The following is a 21,533-nucleotide window of genomic DNA, read 5'->3' as shown; positions in this document are numbered from 1 at the left end:
GCCTAAGAGTGTAGACTCGGTGTGACTAGTAGAAAGATGCTGAATCTAGGTCTCATCCATATTCCGACTAGGGCCGTAAATATGGATTCCTCCGAGTTCATCAACTCCCTAAGAGTTGGTGCACGTGCCATTCGTGTTCATACACAGTGATTTTCTAAATAAAATGCATGAGCCACATAATCAGGATATTGCCGAAATTCAAACTAATTAGGACCTAAGCGGAAAAAAGTAAATATTATTCCAAATTTGATTATTACATTTCTGGCATAAAGCAAAAAATATATAGAGCCCAAAGAAGTCACATCTTCCAAATTTTCCTGCAAATGAGATTTGGTGCAAGAAATACAATATGTAGGGAAGTGATTGAAAATCCCATGTTGATGACAATGCATAAGTGATTTTACATGAACCACAGTAGAAACATGCGAGTTAATGAAAATATAATGTCTAAAAAAATGATCGGGAATATCTATGAAAATATCTAGAAGTCATGCTAAAACTAAAGGAGGACTATACATATATGGGCCTAAACACTTAAACTTGCACATAAAGAAATATACATAGGAAAATATCCTTATTAAAATATACATGAAAATTATATCTACCTAAAAGCATATGATAATATCCCCCTCTAAGTATATATATGAAAGAAAATGCACAGGAAAACATGTATATCCTTATAATTGAGAATAGGCCTAATGATCAAATTTGTACACGTAATGTACAGATGCCATATATAACGATATGCTAGAATGTAGATGACTGGAATTATACAAATATGCTATTGGATGCAATGACATATAACCATGTTTGATGATTTTCAATGGAATGCCTAGGTGATAGCAATATCATTCTACAGAAGCAGATGTAGCTATTAATACTTGATATGCAGAAAATATTTCAGAACATAGACAGAACATGTACAAAATGTATATAAACACCTACAAAAGATATATTGAACACAAATAATAAACTGTCTTAGGTTCAGAGATCAACTACAGAACGTATGCTGTAAAGAAAATATGAAGGTGAGAGATGTCACAGGTGCTAGAATGAGTAAAAAAACACGAGTCAGTATACAGAAAGATGATCTATCCTAATAAAAAAAATTAATGTTAAGAGATGTAAATATGATGATATATATATATATATATGCTACAGATAACGTGCATAGGTGGCTGGTGGGTTACAGAACATCTCATAATGTAGTTAATGAAATTTCACTATATATGATATTGCAGGATGATTCAAGACAGATAAATAAAAACTACAAATGCTAAAAAAAAGTGGAATGTACAGATGAACTAAAATACATGAAAAACATAGCAAATCAAAATACACCTAAGTTAGGGAAGTGAATGGGAACAATGCATAGGTGAGACATCAATGAACTGTAACATGTGAACTAAGGTGTGGAATAGGTTAGGACAACTACAGGAAAACAAATTTCGACAATGCTGAATCTTAAAGAATACTAAAATATGAGCCCTGATGATGCCAGGTGTTAGAACCAAATGAGATGATGATGCTAAGTAAGGATGAGACGATACATAAAATTCGGAAAATAAACATAGGACATGGGCTGAACTGATAACACGTGCCTACTGCATGTAGCGCATACATTTACACAATGGCTTAAAACACCTACCATGATAATATGAATGTATCTAATCTAAAGACCCCATATGAAGTAACATGAACGAAAGGGGAAGTCACCACTAAGGAAACAACAGAACAAATGTGAACCTTTCAAAACAATCACAATCTGATTATGATAAGCAAGGTTACAGTAAAATATGCAGTAGTAGCTACTGAAGAGATCTAACTAAATATTACAATAAATGGAATATAATATTGGAAAAGCAGGGAATATACACAGTAGATAAAGTGCCATAGAGACATGAGACTTTAGATATAGGTGTAATGCCTTGGTTAATGGCATTATTCACTGTTCGATAGATCCTTTCGGATATCGTTTGATGCAGTTTATGCAACGGACTGATCAAAAGACTACATGTGGACATAAGAACTCAGTCAATGCAGCAAAGTTAGAAAATGTCATTGTTAATGGTAAAAGCTAGAGAAGAAAACAAAGAAAACGTTGGGAGATAATAAGGCCAAAGGACAATGCCACTTGAAATTTTATTCTATGCGCATACAGGGACTGACTAAAACGACATCTCTTAAAAAGAATTTTTTTTTTTTAACCTTCATGAAGTCTGATATGCAGTATGAGATGACTCATATGAGAGCTTGAAAAACCTTGAATTGAATAAAATGTGACATCAGGGGGGTCTATGCCATTGAAACAGTCCATAAAAAAATGATATGAGAAAGATAATGGTTTGATGAAAATCTATTCTTCAGAGAGATCGCTGATGCTATTGTGGAGCATCAACAATCTTTAACACATGCAGTAACCCAGAACGTAAATAGCATCATCTAAAATGATGGATTTACCATATGTATAAAATGAATATGATAACTAATTCACAGAAATGTAAGTATAGCAGAGGTTTCTCACCTAATCGCCTGGGCTGAATGCTTTCTGAATGCGGATCCCTGACAATGCCTTACCTGGTGTTGAGAAAACTCGATGGATTTCAAGGAGGGCGGTAAGTCTCCAACATGCATTTCTGGTTCAATAGAGCCTCCTGGGTTTTTCGGTTGAAGGGGTGAAAGCTGAATTCGTGAGGGAGATGAAAACAGAAAATATGGAGATCTGAATTCGAGGAAGAGTAAGTGGGAAAAGGAAGAATCCCTTGAGCCGCCTCCTTTCTGCGACCAGAGAGGACGGTTTTAAAGATTTCAGAGCCGGCTTATCAGAAAAATCGGAGTTTTTAAAGCTTCGTAACAAATTTTTTTTTTTGAAATCATTTGAAAATCTTGAAAACTGACATTTGAAAACTTTCGAAAGTTCTTCGTTTTTAGAAGGGAACGACCTCTTTTCCTGAAGAAATTGAGTTACTTTTACCTAAAACTTAGGTAAAGTGAACTTTTATGGGTAGGGCTTCACGGTGGCGCCCTTTGGGGGCTGAAAAGTAAAAACCTGAAGAAAAAAAATGCGTAAACGGGTTTTCCTTTTTTTTTAAGGTGGTGCCACCTCAGCCAAATTCAAAAACCTTTTGTAAGATAAAAAAAAAATCTTTTTTTTTCTTATCTGCTTTTCTCTACAGGGAGTTCTAGTGAGGCACCACCTATGCGTGGGCCCACTGATTATTTCTAAAAATTAAAGAGAAGGTTTTATAAATTGGTGCCACCTCCGGGTGGGCCCTGCTTGAAAATAAGATAAATACCTGAGAACTTGAGTGTGACGCCACCTCAAGGCGGGTTCCACATCATTTATTTGAAATAAAAAGTAAAATCAAAATAAATTCTTTTGGAATTTTTATAATAGTAGGCTAGTTGGAAAATACGAAGTAAAATTTACAAAATTTAGAAGGAAGATGGTCCTTCAGGGTAAAAATATATAAAAACTGTAGGGATTTTGTAAAGAAATTCAAAATCTTTTTGCAAAAGTTTGAAATAAAATCTTCTAAATTTAAAGTTGCGTCCCCTTCTTTCCAACTGACGAAATTTTAAAAATCAATATCAAAATATCCAGATTGTTTTCCTGAGAAAACTTTTGTAATTCAGAGTCCTCGGGGTTAAGATGAGAGAAACTGACAATTTTGAAAACCCCAGGGATCAATTTTGAAAAAGTTAAAATTCGAATCTGGATTGATATTTTTGAAAATTAGGAATTCTGGATCTCGAAATGACATGCTGTGCATTGAAATGATATGAAATATTCATGCAATGATATGCAAAGACATGTCTCAAGAAATACCACTCTGACTTGGGAATTGGAAATTCTAGCTTCTTGTCAAGAGTGGGATTTTAAAAATTTGCGATTTTGAGATGTTTTTGAGTCAAAATAGAGGCATTTTGAGATTTGAGAATTCATTTTGGACTTTCTGTGAGGTCCAATCTCAGAAAATGACCATTTTGCCCTCTGGTGATTTTGGAGAGCTGAAATGTGATGATTGGCGGAAATGTCATGAAGGTGAATGAAAATTTGGGGTGTTTACAATAACCCTTTCAGGCTAAGGGATAAACTTGATGCCTATGTTCAATGAGGTACTCCTTTATTCATTTTTCCCACTCAGGTTAAGGGAAAAACCTGACCCTCGTTCTTCGAGGTGTTCCCATTAAGGATAAGGAATAATCTTGAGACCCCTCATGGAAGCAACAATGCTACCTGTGAGAATTCTTTTCCAAAATAATTTTTCAATAAATTTCTTTAATTCTTCTCCATCTTTAGAAATTTTATTCTTTTCCCCCCTTCAGGTTAAGGGTTAAACTTGAACCTCGTTCTTCGAGCTAAGTCCCTTTTAGGTTAAGGGATAAACCTGAATTATTTCCCATAAATTCCTTAATTCACATCCAAATTTTATTCTATACTCCTTTAGGATAAGGGAAAGTCCTAAAGCTGTCATAAATAAATTCGAATCTTAGGCCATCTTGGGTCAAGGATCTCCAATAAATATCTCATCTTCTTCATTGACAGAATCTATTTTTGAGTTTTGTCAAATCCTTCCAGAATTTGACTCCCGAGTTGGAATTATTTTTTTCCCATCTGAGTTTCGACTCAGGTTTTTGTCTTCTTTTATTTTTCTTTTAAAAAGGTCCGGGTTCTGACTCGGGTCTCAATATATTCTTATTTCCGGAGTTGCGAGTTCCGACTCAGGCTTCCTTTTGGATCCGATGTTCGCATTGGACCAATTGTTACATCGAGAATTCGAGTTCTCAAACTCAATTTTCTCATTCATTCTTTTATTTTGAAAAATCGGGTTCCAACTCGGGTTTTCTCCTTTTGTATATATTCTTATTTCCGGAGTTTCGAGTTCCGACTCGGGCTTCCTTTTGGATCTGATATTTGCATTGGACCAATTGTTACATCGAGAATTCGAGTTCTCAAACTCGATTTTCTCATTCATTCTTTTATTTTGAAAAACCGGGTTCCGACTTGGGTTTTTCTCTTTTGTATATATTCTTATTTTTAGAGTTTTTGAGTTCCGACTCGAGCTTCCTTTTGGTTCCGATGTTCGCATTGGACCCATTGTTACGTCGAGAATTCGAGTTTTCAAACTCGATTTTCTCATTTTTTTATTTTAAAAAATCAGGTTTCGGCTCAGGTTTTCTCCTTTGGTATATATTCTTATTTCTGGAGTTTCGAGTTCCGACTCGGGCTTCCTTTTGGATCCGATATTTGCATTAGACCAATTGTTATGTCAAAAATTCAAGTTCTCAAAACTCGATTTTCTCATTTGTCTTTTATTTTTGAAAAACCGGGTTCCGACTCGAGTTTTCCCCTTTTATATATATTTTCTTATTTCCAGAGTTTCGAGTTCCGACTCTGGCTTCCTTTTGGTTCCGATGTTCGTATTGGACCGATTGTTACCTCGAAAATTTGAATTTTCAAACTCGACTTTCTCTTCTTTCTTTCATTTTGAAGATCCGGGTTCCGACTCGGGTTTTCCACTTTATCTTCCATTTCCGCAATTTCGAGTTCCGACTCGGACTTCCCCTTTAAGATAAGGGATAATTCTGAAACACCGACAATCGTTCCTGCTTCAATTTACAAATATCTTAAGAGTATCAGTGTATTCTTCAAAATCCAGTGCTCGTACTGGTATGCATTTTCGAAAACCCAGTGCTCGTACTGGTGCATTTTCGAAACCCAGCATTCGTACTGGTATATTTTCAAAATTCAGTGCTCGTATTGGTGCTTTTTCAAAATCCAGTGTTCGTATTGGTATATTTTTCAAAAACCCAGTGCTCGTACTGGTGCATTTGCAAAACCCAGTGCTCGTACTGGTGCATTTTCAGAACCCGGTGCTCGTATTGGTGTGCATTTTCAAAAACCTAGTGCTCGTACTGGTATGTCTTTCAAAATCCAATGCTCGTACTGGTACATTTTCAAAATTCAGTGCTCGTACTGGTGCTTTTTCAAAATCCAGTGCTCGTACTGGTATATTTTTCAAAAACCCAGTGCTCGTGCTGGTACATCTTCAAAATCCTGTGCTCATACTGGTACATCTAGCGCTCGTGCTAGTGTCTGGCTGACTGATCAGTTAGCCCTCTGTTATCGTCGCAAAATTTTTTTCCCTTCCCTGTGGGAGAGAGGGGAAACGTTTTCGCGAGTCAAACTTGACCAGAAGTTTGAAAATTGTTTTGAAATACTCACCTTCATTTTGAAAATAGCAGAAAATATTCTGAAGAATGGGACTCGACCTGTCGGTATGAGGTTCGACCGTTCCTGCCGCCTTTAATAGGGGTAATCGAACCAAGGACCAAATGTGTGTTTGACTTAGCTGAATTATCAAAATAGTGTTATATCCTAAATGCACAGAGAATTCATGCATGTGCTATGAAAGTTTATAAAATGCAAGTTGAAAAACATGATGTATGCTTAAAAAATGCTTTGGAGTTGGAAAATGTTTCTAAGGCAAAAAAATGAAAATCAATCTCTCAGGAAAACTTTGATAAAAGGATTTGAAATCTCAAGAAAGTTTATAAAGATTTGGGAAAATCATGAAGGAATGAGAATCTTGAGAAAATAGAAAGAATTCTTGAGAAAAGGCAAACACTTGAAGGGAAAATGCTTGTCAGAAAAACTCCAACCTTTGAAAATTTTCTTTGGAAAGTGATTGAAGATTCATAGGAAAACTCTGTGGAGAAGGAAAATCAAAACTCAGGAAATTAAAATTCAGAAAATCTTAGCCTTGAGAAATTGGAAATCGATTTTGACTCTGGAAAATAATGGAGAATTTCATTTGAAAATTTGGAAATGAATCCTAAGTTAAGAAATATTTTCTGGGAAAATCAGGGAAATGTAGCTTGGAAAAATCAATCTTTGAAAACATTTTCAGAGCATCTTGAGAAATCGACCTCCTTGAAATGGAGTTTTTACATAAATACACATGATTTCATGATGTGAACTATCCTGAATGGATAAATGTCTTTTTATGAAAGCTTCTTTTCAGGAAAAATATGCAATTTCAAAATTAAACTAAGGTAATATTACCACATATTTCGACTATGGCCGTAAATATGCTTGTAATTTACTTAGTTAATTCTAAAATATTTTGTAAAATTGAAGATATGCAGTGAATTTTGGAAGATAGCCTAAGAGTGTAGGCTCGGTGTGACTAGTAGAAAGATGTTGAATCTGGGTCGCATCCATATTCCAACTAGGGCCGTAAATATGGACTCCACCGAGTTCATCAACTCCCTAAGAGTTGGTGCACGTGTCATTTGTGTACATCCATAGCGAGTTTTGAAATAAGATGCATGAATCACATAATCAGGATATTGCAGAAATTCAAACTATATGATATGCATCCTAATCTAAGCAGAAAAGTAAATCTCTTATTCCAAAATTTATATTATTACATCACTAAATAAAATGAAATAAAGACAATTGCAAATTTCAGCTTCTTTCTTTGAATGTCCCTGCCAAGCTTGAAATGGGGTTATCTCAAATATGTGGGTTTTTCCAAGATTTTCCAACAATATCTTGAGATTATTGGACTTAGTTGGATATAAACCCGATTTTCATAATTCCTTGATATTTTAAATGATGCAAATGCAAGAAAATTTGATAATAAATAGTTGTAAATTCTGAATTGTGGTCAAAATGACCAAAATGCCCCTAATATTAAGGTTATACCTTTAAAATCAGGTTTTTTTGAAGGAATTTAGGTAAAATTTGAATTGAACCAAATGATAATGAAATGCATGATGAGACATGATGATATGTTGCTAAACATATTAGGACTGTAAAAATCAGAATTAACATTTGAAATTTGGCCAAAATAACGAATTTCACTTGTTTTTCGCTCGGATCAGGGTCCCGCGGGAACCCCGATTTGATGATACGGTTAAACCGATCATCAAACGGTTCTCAAATCATGCCAAATTCAATAGACAGCATACCTCTACCCTTAGAAACAATATAGAATGATAAAATGCTTGAAATGACATGGCCTAGATGCAAAATTTAAAAGAAAACTCTAAAATAAGCAAATTTCGCCTACGGGTACGAACCAACGTAGCATTTAATGCAATAATGCAGAAATCCATCATAGAAATGTCTGATATTTTTCAAGCTGCTAAAGGACATGAAAATGAACATATTTGGCTTTTACAGCTCCAGAATTTGACCTACGGTGAGTTTGGTAGCAGAGATTTGGTTCTGATGGGACTAAAATCAATAGGATCTGATGTGAAAACAGATAAAAATTAATAATTTACCATCAAAATTTCCGACAATTAAACGAAAAGCTACTGACATGCATATAAACAACTTTAATTTGTATGGATTTGGCATTTGATCAACTGGCTGAGAAACAAAAATATGACACTACACGCATAAACCAGAAGATTAGATGTAAATACCAAAATAGGAGACTAAAATAAAAAATATAAAACTGGCATGAAGGCTGTCCTAAAAATTTCAAACTTTTAGAATCAAATAGGGGACATTTATAACATAAAGTTCATTTTTTACAGATCCAGATTTGGAGTTATATTCAGAAGGAACCAATCGATTTAAGTCTATCCAGAGTCTTAGAGACTCAAACTAAGCTCTGACACATGTCTCGAACTCTCGGATTTTTGTGAGACATTAAAAAAATCAGAAAACTCTGATAAAATCATATTAAATACTAGACTCAATTCTGAGCTCAGGGCATTTTTTGGATCAAAATTCGGATCTCACATGAGTGAGATCTTGATTTTACAAGTTGAGACCAAATGTTCTGAATGTTTCCCGGGTCATAAAAACCGACTTGGCATTTTGAACTTTGAACACAGTAAATGAATTCAAATGATTTTGATTTTTTTGTAGATTATCAGGGACAGCTGTGGGCATGTAATATGATTTGTTTGAAATTTTTAAAGAAAAATAAAAACATAAAATAATGAGTGGACTGACTCACAAAAACATAGAATTACAGAAACTAAACAGAATTGAAATACATGCTAAAAAAAATCTAATTCATTCCTAAAATATGCTAAATTAACAAAATAAAATATGAATTAAATCTAATTAATGCATGAATGCTAAAACCATCAAGGAAGCATAATTTATTTTTTGATATATGTCATTTTATGATAATAGCTTGATCCATCATTCAGACGAACCCTTTCTTCAAAACGAAAATTCAATATGCAAATCGAGACAAGAGCATTATTTCAATAGAACCAATTAGAATGGAAACTCACCTTATGTTCTTTTGCTATTTTGAAACTCCCAAAATGGGCGGCTATGAATGGCTTCTCTCGCTTTTCAAACCGGGCTTCTGAATGCTCATGAAAATCGACCTCTGCTCCTAGGTCGAGTTTGGAATGGTGGGAGCCAGGTAAGTACTTTGATGCAATCTCTCAGATGGGCTCAGAGGGGGCAAGAACTCAGAGGAGGAAAAGTCAAGTTGAAAGTGGAAATTAGACTGAAGTTCAAATAAAGAAAAGAGCCTCCTCCAGCTGGGCGTGGGCTATAGTATTTGCAGATTTTCAGAGGAGTTTTGAAATTCAAACAGGAGGTCGTCTGGACCCTCCATGTGGCCCCATCACAAGGTATGCCACTTTGGATTTTTTTTTTTGAAATAAATAAATGCAATTTTTGTAAATAATACACCTCAACTGGATTTGAAAATATTCAAAAATAAGGTTTGCTTGATTCTCTCTGCAGGAGCTTCCCATATGGTGTCACCTATGAGGATGCCACCTTGGAGTTTGCTTTTATTTGAAATTCAAAGTTTTGTTTCTCTGGAAGAATAAGAGATCGCCATGTGGTGACACCTCAGGGTGGCTCCACACTGGCATGTGTCAGAAGGAAGAACAGAGGAATCATATGGTGCCACCTCAAAGGGAATTTGAAATTTTGCTTTTTCCTAAAATCAAGTTGTAGAGCTATTTTTGTGGAAAGCTCATTTTCAGAAATGGAACCACCTCAAAGGGGAGATGATTCTACTTTTTCTGAGGAAAGGAGATCTGAACATGTGGCATTTCAGGGTGGTTCCACACCTGACAAGTGTCAGCTTACAGGAGGAGGCCTCTGAGATGGTGCCACCTCAGGAGTATTTGAAAGTCAAATTTGGTTGGCTCTGGAAGGATGGAGGGTGGCCATGTGGCGTCACCTCAGGGTGTCCCCATAGTGCCACATGGAAAGTAAGAGGAAAAAGAGTGAAAGGGGCATGTGGCGCCACCTCAAATCAAATAAAAATAAAATTAAGGAGGAAAATTTAGGATTTGCGCCACCTCAGTCTGGAGTTTGAAGATTTGAATTCTTGCTTTTTCTGAAGGAAGCAGAGAGAGACACATGTCATTTGCTTTTTCTAAGGAGAGCAGAGAGAGACATGTGTCATTTGCCTTTTCTGAGGAGAGCAGAGAGAGACATGTATCTTCTGCTTTTTCTGAGAAGAGCAGAGAGAGACATGTGTCAGCTGCAGGAGGAAACACCTCAGATGATGCCACCTCAGGGGTGGGGGGAGACAATTCTACTTTTTCTGGAGAAAAGAGAGATGGACACGTGGTGACTCAGAGTGGCCCCAGAGTGCCATGTGGCAAGGGAGAGAGAAATGAAGTGATGAACATGTGGCACTACTTTAGGAAAGCTCCACATTGACACGTGGCATGAAATAAGAAAAGGTGATTGAAGACATGTGGCGCCACCTTAAAGAGGCCCCACACTGACACATGTCATAAAATAAAAAGAGGAAGATGTAGGGAGGACAAGTGGCAATTAATGGAGGTGCAGGGAGGAAGACATGTGGCGTCACCTCAGGGTGACCCCACACTAACACATGGCAAAGAAATGGAAGGTGAGAGAAAATGACATGTGGCACCACCTCTGGGTGAACCCCACACTGACACATGGCAGAGGATGGAAGGAGAGAGAAAGGGCCTAGTGGCGCCTATTCAGAGACAAGGCTCCTATATTTTTGGGTTTTTTGAAATTCAAGTTTTACAAAAGGAAAGCCTATGTGGTGCCACCTCAGTGTGGATCCCACATTGTTTCTTTATTGTAATAAAAGCAAGAAAGTAAAACCTCTTTTTGAAATTTTCATAAAAACTTAGACTAACTGGTAAATAAGAAATACTTGGCCTAATTGCAGAAATTTTGAAAAGAGGTGGCCCCGGTAGGGCGATTTTGTAAAAGAATGATATTTGAAATTGCTGACAAAAAGGCAAAATCTGAGATAAAATGACTAAGTTCAAAGCTAAAATCTATATTGAAAACTATCCAGATCGTTTCCCTGAGAAAATCTTTTGAAATTCAAAGTCCTGGGGGTAAAATGGAAAGAATTTACAAATTTGAAGACCCAGGGTTTTGAAATCGATTTTGAAAAGAGTTGAAATTCGAATCTGGATTGAAAATTTTGAAATCGAGAGTTCCGGACCTCAAAATGACATGTTGTGCAGTGCAGTGATATGAAATGCTCATGCAATGATATGCAATGACATGTCTTATAAAATGTAATCTTGAACCAAGATTTGGAGATTCCTGTCTTCTGTCAAGAATAAAACTTTGAACATCTGAGCTAAAATAGAGAAATTTTGAGAGTTGCAGATAAAATTTGGACTTTTGCATGTTCCAGGCTCAAAAAATGACCATTTTGCCCTCCGACAATCTTAGGGGATAAATTGTGATATTTGGTGAAAATGTTGGGGTGGTGAGTAAAAATTTGGGGTGTTTACAGATGCCTGTGATCATCGGCAAATTTTTCCCCTCTTGTGGTTTCTCTCTCTTTCTTCTCTTTTTCCTTTTTGACCTCTATTTCTCCTTTTTGAGGGGAGAAATGAAAAGACAGAAAAAACAAGAGAAGAGAAGAGAAAAGAAGAGAGAAGAGGAACTCTTTTGCGGGGTCTCACTTGACCTTGATTTGAAAATATTTAGAAAATTACACACCTCCATTTTGAAATATTTTGCAGGAAAATGGAGAGACGAGATTCGCTTGTCGGTACGAGGTTCTACCGTTCCTAGCGCCTTTACCAGGGGTAATCGAACCAAGGATCGAATTTATGCCTTTTGTTTTGCCTAAATATTAACTAAGAATTTATCCTAAGTCTAAATGCACAAAGAATCATGCTTGTGCAATGCAAGGATGTATGCTCTCTTGAAAAATGATTTTGAAAATTTCCAAGCTTTTCTGAGATGAATTTGATAATAGAGTGGAGAAACGGACTCTAACTTAGAAGTTGAGATAGATCAGAAAAGATATGTGAAGTTCTAAGTCTTTGAAATAATCAGAGTTGGGAAAATAAGTTTTGATTTTGAAAAGAAGGATTTGAAACTCAGATAAAAGAAATGAGGTTTTAGAGTTAGAGATGGACTCTGGTTTTGAATTTTGAACCTGAATGAGATCTGAAATGGAATTGAATTTGAAATCTGGAAGTCAAGATAGATTTGGATTTGAAATCTAGGATTGGGAATGGAATTGGATTTTAAATCTGGGATCCAAGATGGAATTTGAATCCAAAGTCTGAATCCTAAATAGGATTTGGATCTGAAGTCTGAGATCCAAGATGAAGTTGAATTCTGGAATCCTAAATGGAATTGGATCTAAAATCTGAGATCCAAAGTGGAACTGGATTCTGGATCCTAAAAATGGAATTGAATCTGAAGTCTGAGATCCAAAGTGGAACTGGATTCTGGATCCTAAAATGGAATTGGATTAAATCTAGAATTGGATTTTCGGATTTTAAATTTAGAAGATGAATCAAGAATTTCAAAGTTTTAAATTGAGCTTTTTAATTTTGAATTCAAATTTGAAGCCTGAAAATGAATTTAAGAATTCCAAAGTTTGAATCAAACTTTGAAGTTCTATTTGAAATTTAGAAATTGAATCTTGAATATATAAATGAATTTGGACTTTGAACTTGAAGTTTGGTTTTGGAATCAGAAGATGAATCAGAGATCTCAAAGTTTAAGTTGAGCTTTGAAATCGAATCTGGAAATGGAATTTTGAATATAAAATTGAATTTGAAATCTCAAAGTCAAATTGGACTTTGAAATCAAAATTTAAATCTTTGAAATAAGATAGAAGAATGAATTGAAATGGAGATTGAGGAAAGATATTTGAGATCACTTGGATTTTGAAAAAGGAATTTTGAAAATATGATGCAATTCTATCCTAAATGATGAATGAATTTGAAGAATTTTTTAAATTGGATTGGAAAGTCATATTTTACTCTTCAAGTGAATTAAAATAAGATTGAAGATATAATACATCTCGGACTATAGTCATTGAATGTATTATATAATAATCACATTTAAATTCAAGTGAAGAATAAAATACATTTTTTGGTGCTTTCATTAGAGTTTAAAATGAAATTAACTCTAAATATATCCTGACTATGGCCATTGATATATATATTGAATTAATTTTAAACAAAACTCTGATGAAAGAGGAAGAATGTTTGAAAATATGATGAATTTTGAAAAAAAAAGAATTCAGTGTGGATCCATTGTTATTTTACAAAATATAAAAAACCTAAGTTTTTTTTACATCCTGACTATGGCCATTGATGTAAATCGTCAACTTAGGATTAATTACCTTTTATAAAATGGTGCACGTGCCATTCGTGTTTCACCATTGCGAGATTTTAAGAAAATAAAGGCAGAAAGCATGAAAACAAGCAATTTATGACATTTACAATGCTCATTCATTCTATCTAAAACTGGAATGTAAAGAATTTTCATTAATAGCTGACTTATTACAATGAGAATTGACATGATAGAATCCTAATCTAAGAGGGAAATCAACATTTTCTAGAGATTCCTGCAAAAACACTTGGTTAGTATGAAAGTAGAAGAGAATATCACCTTGATTTCAAAGATGCCAAATGAGATGCTCCTATGCCACGATTTTTAGGATTCAAGATGTGAGAAGTGACATATACATACCTACATACATACATATACATGCATACCTATATATACATATATATATATATATATATATATATATATATATATATATATATATATATATATATATATATATTACATATGATATACATGCAACATAGGTGGATGAGAGTGATGTTGAGGAAGTGGTGAGGATGTTATAATATATCTAAAATTCTTATTAATCAACATTCTAATACCTTGATTGGCCAAAATACAAGCTATGATACTGCACATTCCAAACTTCAGAATAAGCAGAACCTACCAGTAATGAAAGCAAATTACAGTACAATAGAGTTCATTAAAAGCAAAAATGTCAATGAGAATCGAAATTGATAATAAACATAAAACACACAAGCATAAGATTCAAAAACAGCTGCAAAATATCTCCTTTTGTTGATTTCAAGCATTTCCAACAGAGATGGCAATCCAAATTGGCACCAGTTATTATTTCCTAGATGAGACCCTTCCAGCCTCTTAATTGTTTTTCTCCACCAACCAACACTAACATTGATACAAACTGAAGGTTTGCACACAATCTTATTTAGAGCAACATAAGAAATAAGTAGCAAAGAAACATTGAACCGTGGACAAAACTAAAGGATATCACAATGAAGAGAAAAAGAAAGGGGAAAAGAAAATGTACCATAATGGATGTCACCAAGGTATACCACTGGCTCAAACAAAGGGACCGTGAAACAACCAGCTGATTCACTATTAACACATTTAGAACTTCAGCTCATAATCTCCTTATTCACATTTTCCTGTTTCCTTGCCAACTCTTGGGAGAACACCGAGATACTGATTATCTGAATGCATGAACTTTACAGGTGAAAACATATTTGAACATAGTCGACATAGAGGATAATTTATTTTCTAGTACTCAATACAGTGCTTCAAAATAAGCTAAGACATATAACTGACTGAATCCTGTCGATGGTATAATTCCAACTGGTTAAGTCTTCACAGAACCATTAACGACCTTTTATGCCCATATCACAAGGATCCTGATTCACACTTCAGCTGAACTCGATATGAAACAGTACCAAACCAAAAACGTAGCATGAAAGACCATCTTAATAATCACGTATTTTATTGCACTTAGGCTATGTTGATATATGACATGAGAGAAAATTAGAATAAGAAACAAGATGCAAATTGTAACTATAGCACATGAAGAACTAATGCTGAGATCTAAGGATGTTCATGCACAGGTGGTAAAAATGGTGTATATAGTTTTAACAGGTAAGTATGACAATGTGGGATGGCTGTGCAAGAGTGGTGCAGAACAGTAAAAGAAATGTTGTAGAAACGGGTATGCAGAATTCATCATATTGTGGTCCCTGCACTTTACAGTTAAGCAAATCAATCTTCTTCAGGAATCGTTCTCCCTGTCTGACTTTAACAAATCACGCCCATCAAGCGCCGCAGCTTTGTTCTTCAAATATAATTATCGTATTTTTACCCTTAGCAAATTGTGAATACATATCAATATTGTTACACCAGACATAGTGAAAGACTTGACAACTTGTTATGGCAATTGACACATTTTCTGAATACACAGTAAATATCCACAGATTCATAAGGCGAGTTGCCTTACAAAGAATAGCAAAACTGTGTCAGCACCTATCTGTATAGGAAAGTGACTGGAAATAGGATACATTCAAGAGGAAAATTTCATGTGACGCCATCTGCCCTGGTAAGTGAAATATTAATACAAACAATGATATACAATACACAGAAAGCCAAACTGATATTAGGAAATTTGTCATTGTGAAATATAGGTGATGAGGTGATTTACCTGCACTGTCAGCCGCAAATTGTTTCAAACAAACTGATTGGTGGAGATGGCTAGATTAATCTCTTGTAGCTGGGACTCACCTATTAGATCACAATATAAAGCCTCACATGAATCTCTCAGGCCATGACCTTAGTTGTCATTTAACAAGCTTAAGATGCCTCGATAATTTCACCTGGATATCCCTGGGAAATCAACGTTAAAGATGGGGAAATAAGGATCATGCTAACTAATTAAACAGATGTTTGCACAGGTTTGACATCCCTTGGGAATTCCCATGTTATCTTAACCACTGAATCCGCCATCAATGTGCTAAAAGATATGCAAATGTCTCAATCCTTATCAATTGAGTATACAACAACACGTTATCAGCAGCAGAGGGTCTTTCCTCCATTAAAACTTGGATAGAGATGTCAATAATAACTTCTATTTTCTGTATCTCCTCCTTTAGTAACCCTCTTGAGGCAAAGCTTTTGAGACGCTGCTACTGAATAATGTCCTTAAAAAAAAAGGACCTAGGCGATGCAATTGTTCAGCCTTTTAACCTTGAGGATCCCCACTTCTTGTAACACTTGATTCAAAAATCTTTCAATGCCCTAACAAGTCCTGATTTTGTACCATTGTCATGCATATATTTTTTTTAGGGGATATACACTATGGGCATGAATACTTCAGCAACTTGTGTTTTTCTGGGTGATATACAGATGATAAGTCCCCATATAACCATGAGGACGACGTGTAATCTTTACAAATCTCTTGTGCTTCACAATAGTAATCACATTGATACAATGCGGTCAAACACGATGATCATGACTGGATGTCGTGCTAAGTAGTGTGCAGATGTAAATATTGACATTATGGAGTCTGTAAATTGCAGTGTATGAAAAGGAAAACAACAAAGGGAAAATAGAAGCAATCACATGATGCAAAATAGAAGTGTAATGGAAAAGATGCAATGGGGCTACGATGTTAGATGCATATGAGAAATCATGGTGAATTCAGGAAATTTGGGCATAACAGATAACAGATACACGGAACAGGAGATCGAAAAACCAAACAGTGCACCGAACCCAAAGAGAGAGCCATATACAAACCGATTACCCAAAAGGGAATCGAAAACTAGGTGCGAACAGGAGATCGTAATAAGGAAGAGGATTCAGAGGTAAAACAAGCTATACATTAAGATCGTAAGTAAAGTAAAATAGAATATATAAAAAAAAGTCGGAATCGATAGATTCCATTCATATTGCAATAGGTGGGTCGATTCTGCTATAGGCAGATCGATCCCCACCATTGATGCTTTATAAAAGAAAAAAAACGAAGGAGAAGAGATATGAACAAATAAATATATGGTAAAGAGAAATGAGAATTTTGCAGAAAAAAAAATCAAATGAAGGGAAGAATGCTTACTTACCTGCGACTCTGCTGAGGAGGGATTACCCTTCAGCAGAGGGAGAGGAAGAGGGGTGCTAGGACGGAAAGCGATATTGTCTTTCCCAGGGGAAACCAAATTCTTTGTAGTTGCAGATGTTGATTCCCTCGGTGGAGCTTCTGCTATAGGGATGGCCTTCTCCAATCAATGGAGAAGGAATCCAAAAAGATGTCGAGAAGAAGAAAGAAGTGTGATGGGTGAGAATGGATCCGTGAAGGAGGAAATGGGGAAGTGACACACGATGAAAATGAAGGAGGAAGAAGAGGTTTGTTAAATAGGAAAGGAAGGAAAAATCGAGAAGGGGTTTGTTGGCGATGAACAGGAGATGGAGGCCATGGAGGATCGGAGGGCGATGGAGAGGAGGTCTCACATGGGGGGTTGGAAATGGAGTTTGAGAGTGGAGATGAAGGAGAGAGAGAATGAAGGGAGGTGCCTCCGTAACCCTAGAAAAACAATTTTTTCGTTTAAAAAGGGGTTTTTATGAAAAGGTGATTAAAAATTTTCAAAGGCCGGTTCTTTTCAAAAAGTTTTTGCAAAAACTGGTTTTAGTTAAAAGATTTTTTTTCAAAAAGATTTTTTCAAAAACCGATTTTTGTCTCTTTGCTATTATATATATATTTTTTCTTTTTCTTTGTATTTTTCATTTTTTGGGTACTTTTTTTGAAATAAAACTATGAAACTAGGGAGAAATAAAAAATCATTTTATAATTTTTGAGAAATATTTACAAAAGAAGGGTTTTCTGATATTTCAGGTTTTATTTTAAAATTTTCTTCAGAAAACGGGTCTCGAACTGAGGAATATAGTCTCGAATTCAAGTGGATACTGGATCGACTATCTGAACATTTTAGAATTTATTTTTGGTATTTTTGTAAAATTTAATATGAAAATTAGATAGTGAAGCTCAGATTTGGATTTTAACACTGGATCTGGATCCGAGATCGAGTCAGATATATAAAATGGATTTAATTTCAATAAAACCTGAGAAACAAACCGGTATTTAGATTTAAAACTGATTTAATTACTCAAAAAATGGGGTCAGGGGCAAAAAGGGAATATTTACAATATTTTGAAAATTTTGGGGTGTTCACAGATGCCCCTCTTTGCTACTAAGTCGGTTGAAAGTTGAGCTTAGTGGCAAAGAAAACACTCCAAATTTTGAAAAATGCCCCAGTTTAGCAAACCTGAACTGGGTGTGGAAGAATTATTTTGAAAAGACATGATTTTCAGGCTTAAAACCTTATCCTGAATGGCCTTGGGGAGACGAAATCCTCGAAAATGATATGATTGAGTAGAAAATGAGGAAATCGTGATGGGACTTTGGGTGAGAATCCCGAAATGATGAAAGATAAGAATTTTGACCAAGTCTCATGGGTGAGACAAGATAAACTTTAGGGATGACTTAGGTTTAGCCCTTAACCTGGATGGGACAAAGATATATCAAGATAATTTTGATGCGGAAAGGAATATAAGGGGACCTTGATGAGACATTTTTGAGAGAAATGTCTCGTGAGATGAAACTCAAGCATGACCCTTTCCTGAATGGATATACAAATCATGGGTTTTCTTTGTGGGGAGAAACCATGATGGGACTGGAAGAAAACATTTCGTCAGAACAAGGAACCTCGTTGGAACGAGACTCAGGTTTAACCAAAACCTGAAAAAGGAAGATACCTCGGGGGGCGAGGTTCAGGCTTAACCCTTAACCTGAAGGGGGCAACCATGCGGAATCCTCGAACGAAGAAACCATGATGGGACCTTCGGAGTTTGAACGAACAAATCCGAAAGGGGTTTGCGAAAGGAGGAAAGATAGGGTTCCCTAAAGCTTGGAAAAGGGATGATCTTGGGCTTCTCATTGCTGAGACTAAGTCAGCTTTTGAAATTAATGACCTCTCACAGAAAGTACAGGTTTGACCCTTAACCTGAGTGGGTATGACCATACGGATTTCTTGAGTGAAGAAACCGTGATGGGACAGGAGAGATACTTCAACTGAATGAGGCAACTCTTCTGGAAGATATAAACAATGCTAGGTTGTATCAAAATGAATATTAAATATTTATTTCATTCTTGGAATAGCTAGAAAATTTTTCCAATAAGATAAATTTGTAGTTGACTTAAACGCTTGAAAATGTGCACGTATGTGCAAAAGACATTCCCTCTTTTACCTAGAGTATTTCCTCCAACGAGGTTAACTCCTTGGTTTTAAGAGTCAAATTCAAAGTTTTAGGGCTGATGATTTTCTTCAAGTAAGCTATCCATTTCCTTGATATGAGAAGAGAAGAAATATTCTTAATTTCATAAAAGCAAGTAGTGAAAAGATATTGATAAAAGAGTTTTGCATGAGAAAAGATGACTTCTGGCAATTTAGGCAGTTTGATATCCTGAGTGTTTTTCCCATGATGATCTTTTTGCACTCTTTTTGAGTCATTGGGCTTTTTCGGGCTTTTACATCATCCTTCATTTGGATGTGTCCTGACTTTTCTCTCTTTTTCGGGGAAGGGTACGTCACAAACTCCTTTATCTTGGAGATGTTTTGGTCCTTCATTTATTTCAGGGGTTATAAAAAGGTCTCTAGATGATAGCAGAAATCAAATATCTTTTAGGGTTTTTCGGTAGGTTCATCACACTCGCCTTCATCTCGACGGTGATCTGAACTTTCCCTAGAAGGATCCTTCACAAACTCCTTCATCTCGGAGATGATCCGAATCTTCTTTGGCCCCGGGGGTCTAGCTCGCATATTCGTCTTCATCTTGATGACAATTGAGAGATCCCTTTTGCGGATATTTGATTGCAACTTTAAATGAATGTGAAGATATGGATTAAGTGGAATCTTTTTATCGCTCAAGATATTTCCACTGCCTGATTGCCAGATAGTCATCTTTAAACATGCATCATAGCCATGATCAATATCAATTTGCTTCTGGCCTTTCAACATCATTGAATACTTCTTTCGCTAATCATACCGAGGATATTTATTTCATCCTTTTGATTGATCAATAGAGAAAAGATCTTAATTTTATCCCTTTTTCGCAAAAAGTTTTACCCTTTTGGAAAGAATACTAGAGGTAATCTGGAGGTGATTCTTTTGTGCAATAAGAATATTGGAATCAACAAATATTTTTAGCAAATTGGCAAAGTTATCGAGAATCCTTTGTGAAATAATCATTCAATATAAATTTTGATGAGTCCTCGAGTTGAACTTGGGAAGGACTATTTAGATTTTTGTTTTGGACCGACCAACTCGAAAGCGGGATTTTTTGGAAGTACCAGCTCAAAAGCAGGATTTTGATGGAAGTACCAGCTCAAAAGCAGGATTTTAATGGAAGTACTAGCTCGAAAGAAGGATTTATTTGACCGACCAGCTCGAAAGCAGGATTTTTTTGACTGACCAGCTCGAAAGCAGGATTTGTTTGACTGACCAGCTCGAAAGCAGGATTTGATTGACTGACCAGATCGAAAGCTGGATTTGATTGACCGACCAGCTCGAAAGCAGGATTTGATTGACCGACCAACTCAAAAGCAGGATTTGATTGACCGACCAACTCGAAAGCAGAATTTGATTGACCGACCAGATCGAAAGCAGGATTTGATTGACAGACCAGCTCGAAAGCAGGATTTGATTGACCGACCAGCTCAAAAGCAGGATTTGATTGACCGACCAGCTCGAAAGCAGGATTTGTTTGACCGACCAGCTCGAAAGCAGGATTTGATTGACCGACCAGCTCAAAAGCAGGATTTGATTGACCGACCAGCTTGAAAGCAGGATTTGTTTGACCAACCAGCTCGAAAGCAGGATTTGTTTGACCGACCAGCTCGAAAGTAGGATTTGATTGACCGACCAACTCGAAAGCAGGATTTGATTGACCGACCAGCTTGAAAGCAGGATTTGTTTGACCGACCATCTCGAAAGTAGGATTTGTTTGACCGACCAGCTCGAAAGCAGGATTTGATTGACCGACCAGCTCGAAAGCAGGATTTGTTTGACCGAGCAGCTCGAAAGCAAGATTTTTTTGACTGACCAGCTCGAAAGCAGGATTTTTTTTGACCGACCAACTCGAAAGCAGGATTTGTTTGACCGACTAGCTCGAAAGCAAAATTTTGTTATGGTAAGAATGATTGACGATGATAGAGTTGTGACCCAAAGGTTTGAAAATGACGGATATTTGATGAAATTGTAACTCAAAGGCTTGAACTTTATATATATTGATGAATTTGTAACCCGAAGGCTTGAAAAGGATAAATATTGATGAAATTGTAACTCGAAGGCTTGAAATTGAGAGATATTGATGAAATTGTAACCCAAAGGCCGAAAATGATAGACATTTGATGAAATTGTAACCCGAAGGC

The sequence above is a fragment of the Nuphar pumila genome, chromosome 1 (assembly GCF_984573655.1).
Source record: "Nuphar pumila chromosome 1, dmNupPumi1.hap1.1, whole genome shotgun sequence".
NCBI classification, from domain to species: Eukaryota; Viridiplantae; Streptophyta; class Magnoliopsida; order Nymphaeales; family Nymphaeaceae; genus Nuphar; species Nuphar pumila.
This window is presented reverse-complemented; position numbering follows the sequence as displayed.